Genomic DNA, 10330 nt, shown 5'->3' on the forward strand with positions numbered 1-10330 from the left:
CTGGAGTGCAAAATCAGTCAAATGGTGGGGATCTTTGTATTGCAGACAGTGGTACCACACACACTATACTCAAATCTAAAAAATATTTCACTGATTTTAAAGCAACAGAAGGAACGGTACATACTATATCAGGTCCTGCGAATTTAATAAAAGGAATGAGAAAGACAAAATTCATGTTACCAAATGGTACACATTTTCTGATAAAAAATGCCTTATTTTCTCCCATGTCAAAGAGAAATTTGTTAAGCTTCTCTGACATATACCAAAATGGATATGATTATCAGTCAGTGACTACAGAAAATGATAAATATTTAAGTATCACTGACAAGAAGCATGTGATTGAAAAACTACCAAGACTTAGTTCTGGTTTACATTATACATATATAAATGTACCAGAAACACACATGGTAATTAATGAAAAGGCATGTGATCCTGTAATGATCAATCTGTGACATGAAAAATTATGCCACCCAGGATCAACAATGATGAAAAGAATAATTCAAAATACACATGAACATCCATTGACGGATCAAAAGATCTCTCATGATGCAATTATCTCATGTACAACATGCTCACTTGGAAAATTGATAATAAGACCATCACCTCTTAAGATTGAAAAAGAATCACCAATGTTTCTTGAAATAATTCAAGGTGATATATGTGGACCAATTCATCCACCATGTTGACCATTTAGATATTTCATGGTCCTAATAGACGCATCTAGTAGATGGTCTCATGTTTGTCTATTATCAAGTCGAAACATAGCATTTGCAAAATTTCTTGCTCAAATTATTAAATTGAGAGCACATTTCCCTGATTATACTATTAAAAGGGTGAGATTAGATAATGCTGGTGAGTTTACATCTCAAGCATTTAATGATTTTTGCATGTCTATTGGGATTGTTGTTGAACATCCTGTTGCTCATGTACATACACAAAATGGTTTAGCCGAATAACTAATTAAACGATTGCAGTTAATAGCTAGACCATTGATAATGAGAACAAAACTCCCAGTATCTGTATGGGGTCATGCAATTTTACATGCTGCATCATTAATTCGCATTAGACCAAGTGCAAGTCATACATATTCTCCCTTGCAACTTGCTTTTGGCCATCAGCCAAATATTTCTCACCTTAGAACATTTGGTTGTGCGATTTATGTTCCTATCGTACCACCACAGCGCACTAAAATGGGTCCTAAAAGAAGGATGGGAATATATGTTGGATATGAAATATCTTCAATCATAAGATATATTGAACCCATGACGGGTGATGTTTTTACAGCACGTTTTGCTGATTGTCACTTTAATGAAACATTGTTCCCTAGATTATGGGGAGAAATAAAAAAAAAAAAATGATGTTTCATGGTGTGAACCTCAATTAATGTATCTTGATCCTCTCACAAAAGATTGCGAGACCGAAGTTCAAAAAATAATGCATATGCAAGAACTTGCGAATAAATTGCCAGATGCATTTACAGATACAAAAAGAGTGACTAAATCATATATACCAGCAGCAAATGCTCCAGCTCGAATTGAAATTCCAAAAGCTGACAATAATGTCACTCTTGAGTCTTTGTCACGCCAGAAACATGGGAGACCAATTGGTTCCAAAGATAAAAATCCTCGAAAAAGAAAATCAGCTGACAATGAGGTAAAAGAAAGTGTTCAAGAAGAACCACAAATCAATACTCCTTCTGCAGAGGAGATTGATGATGTCAATACGGAATTTTCAATTAATTATGCACATTCAAAAATATTATGGAACCGAAATGAAATGAAAAATCTTGATGAGATGTTTTCATATAATGTTGCATATGACATCATGAATGATGATGATGATCCAGAACCAAAATCTGTCATGGAATGTCAAAATAGACATGATTGGGATCATTGGAAAAAAGCAATACGAGCTGAATTTGAATCGCTCAATAAAAGAAAAGTTTTCGGATCTATCGTTCTCACACCTAAAGATGTGAAACCTGTGGGATATAGATGGGTTTTTGTGCGAAAAAGAAATGAGAAAAATGAAGTTACAAGGTATAAAGCTAGACTTGTAGCTCAAGGTTTTTCTCAAAGACCGGGAATTGATTATGAGGAAACTTATTCTCCTGTTATGGATGCAATTACTTTTAGATACTTAATCAGCCTGGCAGTTTCTAAAAATTTAGAAATGCATCTCATGGATGTTGTAACTGCTTATCTATATGGATCACTTGATAGGGATATATATATGAAGATACCTGAAGGATTTAAGGTATCAGAAGCAACCAATGCAAAACCCAAAGAAATGTACTCAATCAAGTTACAGAGGTCTTTATATGGGTTGAAACAATCGGGTCGCATGTGGTATAAACGATTAAGTGATTACTTGATAAGCAAAGGGTATACCAATAATCTTATTTGCCCATGTGTATTCATTAAGAAAACAACATCTGGATATGTGATCATAGCCGTTTATGTTGATGATCATAACATCATAGGCACAAATAAAGAGATCCATGAAGCCATTCGACTTCTAAAGAAAGAATTTGAAATGAAAGATCTCGGAAAAACCAAGTATTGTCTTGGTTTGCAGATTGAGCAAATGCCTAATGGTTTACTTGTACATCAAACAACTTATACGGAAAAAATTTTAAAACGTTTCAATATGGACAAGGCAAAACCATTAAGTACTCCTATGGTTGTTAGATCACTTAATGTTGACACTGATCCATTTCGTCCCTGCGAAGATCACGAAGATATCCTGGGACCAGAAGTACCATATCTTAGTGCAATTGGAGCTTTTATGTATCTTACAAATTGTACAAGACCTGACATTTCTTTTGCAGTTAATTTGTTGGCAAGATTCAGCTCAGCTCCTACCAAAAGACATTGGAATGGGATCAAACACATATTTCGATACCTTCGAGGAACTACTGATTTAGGATTATTTTATTCTAACGAAGCGAAACAAGATTTGGTTGGTTATGCAGATGCAGGTTATTTATCAGATCCACATAAAGCTAAATCTCAAAATAAATATGTATTCCTAAATGGAGGTACCGCAATATCATGGCGTTCTCAAAAACAAACATTTGTTGCAACATCATCAAATCATGCCGAAGTGATTGTATTACATGAAGCTACTCGGGAATGTTTTTGGTTGAGATCAATGACACAACTCATTACTGATTCTTGTAGACTAGAACGCGATAAAAATCCAACAACTATCTATGAAGATAATGTAGCTTGCATAACACAGATGAAAGAAGGGTATATCAAAAGTGACCGAACAAAACACATACCTCCTAGATTCTTCTCATACACTCAAAATCTCATTAAGGACAACCAGATTGAAATGAGATATGTTCAGTCCAGCAAAAATGTAATGACCCGGAAATTTTCGACCAAATTTAAACCTTAATCTTCATATATTTCCGACACGATAAGCAAAATCAGTAATGTTGAGTCTCGAAAGTTTGAAAACTATATTCATGTAATCATTTACCCTTTGACTATGCTCGACGATTCACGAACAATTGTTGTTAGTAAATATGTATATATTAATATTTTTATATATATATATACATATATATATATATATATATATATATATATATATATATATATATATATATATATATATATATATATATATATATATATATATATATATATATATATATATATGTATGTATGTATATATAATAACTAAAAATAATAAAATATAATCTGAACAATAGATTCAGATATATAAAATATGATACAAAATAAACAAGTTGTTATTAAAATAAATCCATATATTTATATAAGGTTGCTATTCATAATTATTAGTATATTGTAATACTAAGATACTAAAATTAAATTACAAAATAAAATATAGTTGTTATAAAAATATTGTTATTACTTTCAATATTAATAAATACTAGTGATATTACTATTATTTTAAATATATAACCTATAGATACGAATTTGATATATATAAATTGTTATAATTATCACTAATATTGTTATTATCATTAATAATAGTAATATTATTATTATTATTATTAGTATTATATTTATTATTATAAATTTCATAGTTATTATTATCATTATGATCAATGATAATATTATTATTATTACTATTACATTATTATTATAAATTTTATTATATTAAAAATATTAATATTTTTGTTATATGTATTAATTAATAATATCAAATATAAGGTATAAATATAAATACAGATATCCATATAAATAAGGAAAATACAGATAAATATATATTTTTTTGGGCGCGTGATAGATTTTTAAACATCAATATCAGTTATATATTTTTTTCTTTGATTTCTGTTTACCCGTGGGACTCTGTCTAAATAATCCAAGATACAACAGCGATCAATCAATTTCTGTACAGCATCGATCAACCCTTTATATATTAGGATATCTGGTATTACTTGCAATTAAAGACAGAAGGAAAAGGAAAGAGTGAAAACAGAAAAGGAGATGAAGAAACCGTCGTCCCCTGTAAGTGACTCAATAATCCAAACCTGGAATTGGACTTCAATTTCAAAAATCTAAAAATACAGTCTAGTCAGGAATCCTCTATTTAATGTTTCTGCAAAGTTTCAACAACTAATTTGTAAAATCAACAACGAATTTTGAGGTCAAAGTTTTTAAATAAAAAGTCAACCCAAGTGTTCTTGAGGAAAATCCGAATTAATGTTTGTGTTTCAAGTTTAATTGAGGGTTCTAATAGTTTATAGATACGATTATCAAACTATTTTATGTTCGAATCATAGCCTAAAACGTTCTCGATTGCAAAATCATATTTTTTTTTTCTAAAGAATGCCGCGAAAACAGCAGCACCTGTTACAAAATATTTTTTTTTATTTTAAATTAAGTTAATAAACCTTTAAATCATTTCTGTTAAATTCATGAATCGTAAAACCAATTTGGAGTTTTGTTGTGATTAATATGGGTACCTGATCTAATAGTTGAGTGAAGAAGAGAGGTGATATCGGGAAACAGAAAATACATTTATTAAGTTAAAACAATCTGATATTAATCAGATAAACAAGCCGGCTTGACTGGTTAAGTATGTGTTTGGGTAATCAAGGGGTCTCGGGTTCAAGTCCTGGGAGTGGCAGTTGTTCTTTTTAGGCCGAATTTCATTTAAGGTATATTATTATTAAGATTGTAATGTAATTATTATTATTATTTCTATTATTATTATTATTATTATTATTATTATTATTATTATTATTATTATTATTATTATTATTATTATTATTATTATTATTATTATTATTATTATTATTATTATGATTATACTAAATGAATTGTTATTAAAATCATTATTACTAATAAAGTATTAACATTTAGAATTATTATTATTATTATTAAAAGTGTTATTAATAAGATTGTTATAATTATTATTAAGTGTTAAGTAATAATATCAACAAAAAAAATTTATTATTTTCACAACCTTTATTATTAAAGTATTCATTTTATCAAAAATTACTAATATTATCATTTTGAGATTTATAACTAAAACTATCATTAAAATTGTTATTAACAAAAATTACTGAATTTAATACTTATTTAGTAACATTAAGTATTATCATTATTATCATTTTACCATTACAAATATCGTTTTAGCATTATTATAATTACTATATTTTAACAAACAAACGCTACATTTATATTTAATACATATAACATAACAAAATTTATATACAAAATAAATATATTTAATATATATATATATATATATATATATATATATATATATATATATATATATATATATTTGATATAAAAATGATATAACCAATAAATTTATATATATTGTTCGATTATGAGTATGTGTTTTAATATATATATGAATAATATAGGTTCGTGAATCCGAGGCCAACCCTACACTTGTTTAATGATGTTATACGTATTTTTACTACAAAATACAGTATGGTGAGTATATAGACCCTTTTAAACTCTAAATATTTTTGGGCTGAGAATACATGCGCTACTTTTATAAATGATTTACGTTATGGACACAAGTGACAAAAATTACGTTCTACGTTGAGTTGTACCACTGCATATCTCCCTATAACTTGGTAACTATTAATTACATGGGCCAGTGTAAACACGAATCCTGTTGATAGATCTATCGGGCTGACATCCCCAACCGGGCTGGACGACCAGTTTTCAACGGTTGCACAGTACTTCATTTAGGTGGCTACACTTGGTACGGTGTAGTGCGATTATATATAAAGGGAATATGTGCTGTTTATTACTTGTAAAGTTTGGTTACCAGGTGCTCAACAAACTTAGAATGTCTTTCATACACTTGCGAGTGTACTATGTTTAAATATTTGAAATCTTGTGGTCCATAGTTATAACGCTGCTAGCAACAAAACCTATATATCTCACCAACTTTATGTTGACGTTTTAAAGCATGTTTATTCTCAGGTACGAATTAAGTCTTCCGATGTGCATTAGCTCATACTAAAGACATTACTTGGAGTCGATCATCGCAATGGAACCAAATGTTGAAGACTTTGTCTAGGTGGATATGGACGGGTCTTTACAGGTGGTATCAGAGCTGGTTTAATGCCGTTTATTAGAGGGTTAATCGTAGAGGGGGTTCTCACAGTGTTACCTGTGATGAAGCATTGGCTCTTACTCCTCGTGGTCCCTATTAGGGTTGGCTGTACTGCCGAGAGGCGGGCCGTAAAATCAGTGTATGAGGTACGCTCAGTGGTCACAGGCGGTTAGCTGAGAAGGCACTGAGTGGGATGCGTCCCCAACTTTCAGTTGGTATCAGAGCGGTGGTCTTAGCGAACCAGGTCTTGCATTAGTGTGTCTAACTAGTAGCTGTTAGGATACATTAATGAGTCTGGACTTCGACCGTGTCTGTATGTCAAAAGCTTTGCTTATCATTTCTAGTCGGAAATTATTTGTTTATCATCCTTAGGGAATTGCTGCTTATCATTCATAAGTCTAGACATATTTTACTGCATTTACTGCATTGATAGTGTATAGACAAAATTCATATCTTAGTGTATCTGTTATTGTCACCTTTGGCCGACATCCTTTCAAAGATTCTCAGTAATTTACGGGATTTTGGTATTATATATACATATGTAAATTATGTATTGAAGAGTACCAAATCTAACTCCTATAATCTATTCCATACCAAAAAAAAAATTCATTTCTCCGATTATACAAGATGGATTCCGCATCTAGTTCGAATTCCTCAGATTACGACAGCTATGCCGATATGGATTTTCATTCAAGCTCCGAAGGCAGCGTCACCGGAATGGATCAACCGATCTCCCATCATCTATTCTGGATGAATTGTGGGTGGGTTCGTAATATACTAAATCACTGGAGACAAGAAGAGGGTGATCCCTTCCATCCACCAAATTGCCCTCTTGGCGATGAACTTGAAGCACTTACCGGCGAACCTGTTCGAGAAACCATTTTCTCTCTCATTTCCAGAGTGTCTCGTCATGAATATATATTATCCCATATTTCGAATCTTGTTCATTCGCTCGGTCCAACCGCCAATCATCCCGGTATAATAGCAGAAGTTAACGAACTTCCCGCTCGCGTGACGGCATTGGAAAACATGGTGCGAAGGTTACAAACACCAGCAGCATAGTCAGCATCAACATCATCAACGTCAACAGTACCCATATCACCCCAACCACATCCGCATCACACGCCTTAACATCATAATCTATGCCTCGGATATCAATATCACACGCGTCAATATCATCATCTGTACTTCGAGTATGATCTTCGTTCTACATATCGTTCTACATCGATCATCTTCGCTTTACGTATCGTTCTACCTCATTTATCTTCGTTCGACATGGCGATTATGTAATCTCTAATGTTTTAGAGATCATGTAATCAAATACTAACGATAAATCAAAGGAGTTTAATATCTTATTGACTCATTAGATCCATGATTACATCTGAAGAAAATATATATGTAAGTATATTTTCATAAAGATTGTAATTAAAAATTTCTTTAGTACAAAGTATTAATGATGAAAATATTTTAACGGGTAGGTAATACCAAAGGAATATTTAGATTACACATTAATAAGTTACATTGTACATTCTTCGAATCTGATACAACAAATCATTCACTATCCTATTTACATCCACAAAGATACGAATCCGTTCACTGCAGAATAACCATTTTCATTCAATTTCATATTTGGATTTTGACTTCTCAGAATCCAACAAGTGGCATAATGAAGAAAACATTGGACAAAATAAAATTTGTTAGAAATAAACGGATTAACTAATTGAAATATTATTAAGATTCCACGCTAACTGTTCCTAGCTAACTGTTCCCAGCTAACTATTAATTCCGTATTACATTTTATTTATCGCAATTTAATTTATTGTTATTTAATTTCTGTTATTTACTTTTACGCACTTTAAATCGGGACACATGTACACAATACATCGGATTAATTCTGAGACAATACGTTGTACACGGGTCATGATATCTTTATTTATTTATTTTACACACTATAAATAACGGGACACGTATACAAGGTTTCGACCTATCATATCGACCAATCTATATATATATTTCGGAACAACCATAGACACTCTATATGTGAATGTTGGAGTTGGCTATACAGGGTTGAGGTTGATTCCAAAATATACATATGGTTTGAGTTGTGATCAATACTGAGACCGGTACACGGGTCACGATACGTATTAATTAATTCAAATATTATATATATATAACTTATATGAATCATTGGACTATTGGACCATTGGACATTTGGACTATTGGACTGCTAACTTTGGACAATTAAAATGAAGTAAAATATTGATTATAATACATAAAATTAAACAATTCTTCAAGCTTGCCACTTGATTTCATTTTAAACCTCATTTGTACCTCGACAGTTACAATTCGCGTTCAAATCTTTTCATGATTCTTGAAAACACCTCAACCAAAAAGTTGAACCAACCGCACTTCATCTACGGAAGAAAAGATTTATGCACCTGAAAAACTCTCGAACCCAAAGTCATAGTTTAACACGTACCGCGTCGAATTCTTTATCATTCATTAACAAAAACAACCTTACAATTCCTTTTCAAAGTAGCCAAATTTTGTCACAGCTCCAGCAAGTCAATTTCGACTTTACAGTTGGACTAATCTTATTATAACCTTGAAATATAGACGTTGTCTCCTCGCCTTCGTTACCGGAAAATCTTTTATGTTTCACCCTGCTACCATCAGCATTTAACCATCTAAAAATACAATTCTCCTAAAACCACCTTGGTTTGATAACCGATGACCCGTATCCGTTAACTTTAAAAATGCTGATGAAGCAGCATGTTATAGATGGTCTTAATGGTCAAAAGTTGATAATAAAGAAGGAAGTGTTAGGAACGCTCGATAGAAAATTCGGTACTGAAAATCGAATTGAGCACACCATGAAGGAAACAAAGAACAAATACAAGGATCAAACCCTATATTCAAAGAATCCAGATGATTCTGTATCTGATGAAATCTTTAGCGAACACCTTGCTTCTGAATCTAAACCCTTACGGGTAAATCTTCATCATCATCCTTCGATATTAGAAATTTCAAGATATTATCGTATCTTCCATTGAAAATATCTTCAGTACTTCTGAAGATATCTTCAAAATACTCTCGTCCGATATTATCTCTCCGCTCAATCTGTACTACATCATAAAAGAAACTATTTTAGTTCTAAATTCTGAAACCTTCAAGTTTAAAATAGGAATGTTTTGAAGTAGTATTGGGAACTGAAGCATGAATTAGTATAATATAATGACACTTGATCAACGTCATTATATTACAGTAAGTCATGTTGAGTTTCTAATGGAATGTGATGATTCACAGTACCATCATCATGTGCCATGTTACACGGCTCTTACATTCTATATAAATTCTAAAAAATATCAAGAAAATATTTCTTGATGATTCGGTCTTTACTGGGATAATCTGGTAATTTGACAAATCAAAATCGTGCCATTACCATTTCTTTCTAAGAGCATTAGCTATGTTCATTTCAAATTTTATACCTACGAATTCCGGATCATTGCTCGCTTGACTTGAGGACGGGAAGAAGAAATGAAGGGACAAAGCCCCGAAATAGAAATTGGGGTAAAAATCGCAGCAATTAGGAGAGAGCATTAACTGTAAATGACAATGATTATAGAAGACAGAAGCAGGAACATCGAAGTATAAGGGAAGATATAAAACTCGACAACCACCCAGAAATTTCAAACCGTGTATATCGATACAAATAGCAATATAGAGACACGGGAGAACTAGAAACACTATAAACACAAGAGTATAG

The sequence above is a fragment of the Rutidosis leptorrhynchoides genome, chromosome 5 (assembly GCF_046630445.1).
Source record: "Rutidosis leptorrhynchoides isolate AG116_Rl617_1_P2 chromosome 5, CSIRO_AGI_Rlap_v1, whole genome shotgun sequence".
Classification (NCBI taxonomy): Eukaryota; Viridiplantae; Streptophyta; class Magnoliopsida; order Asterales; family Asteraceae; genus Rutidosis; species Rutidosis leptorrhynchoides.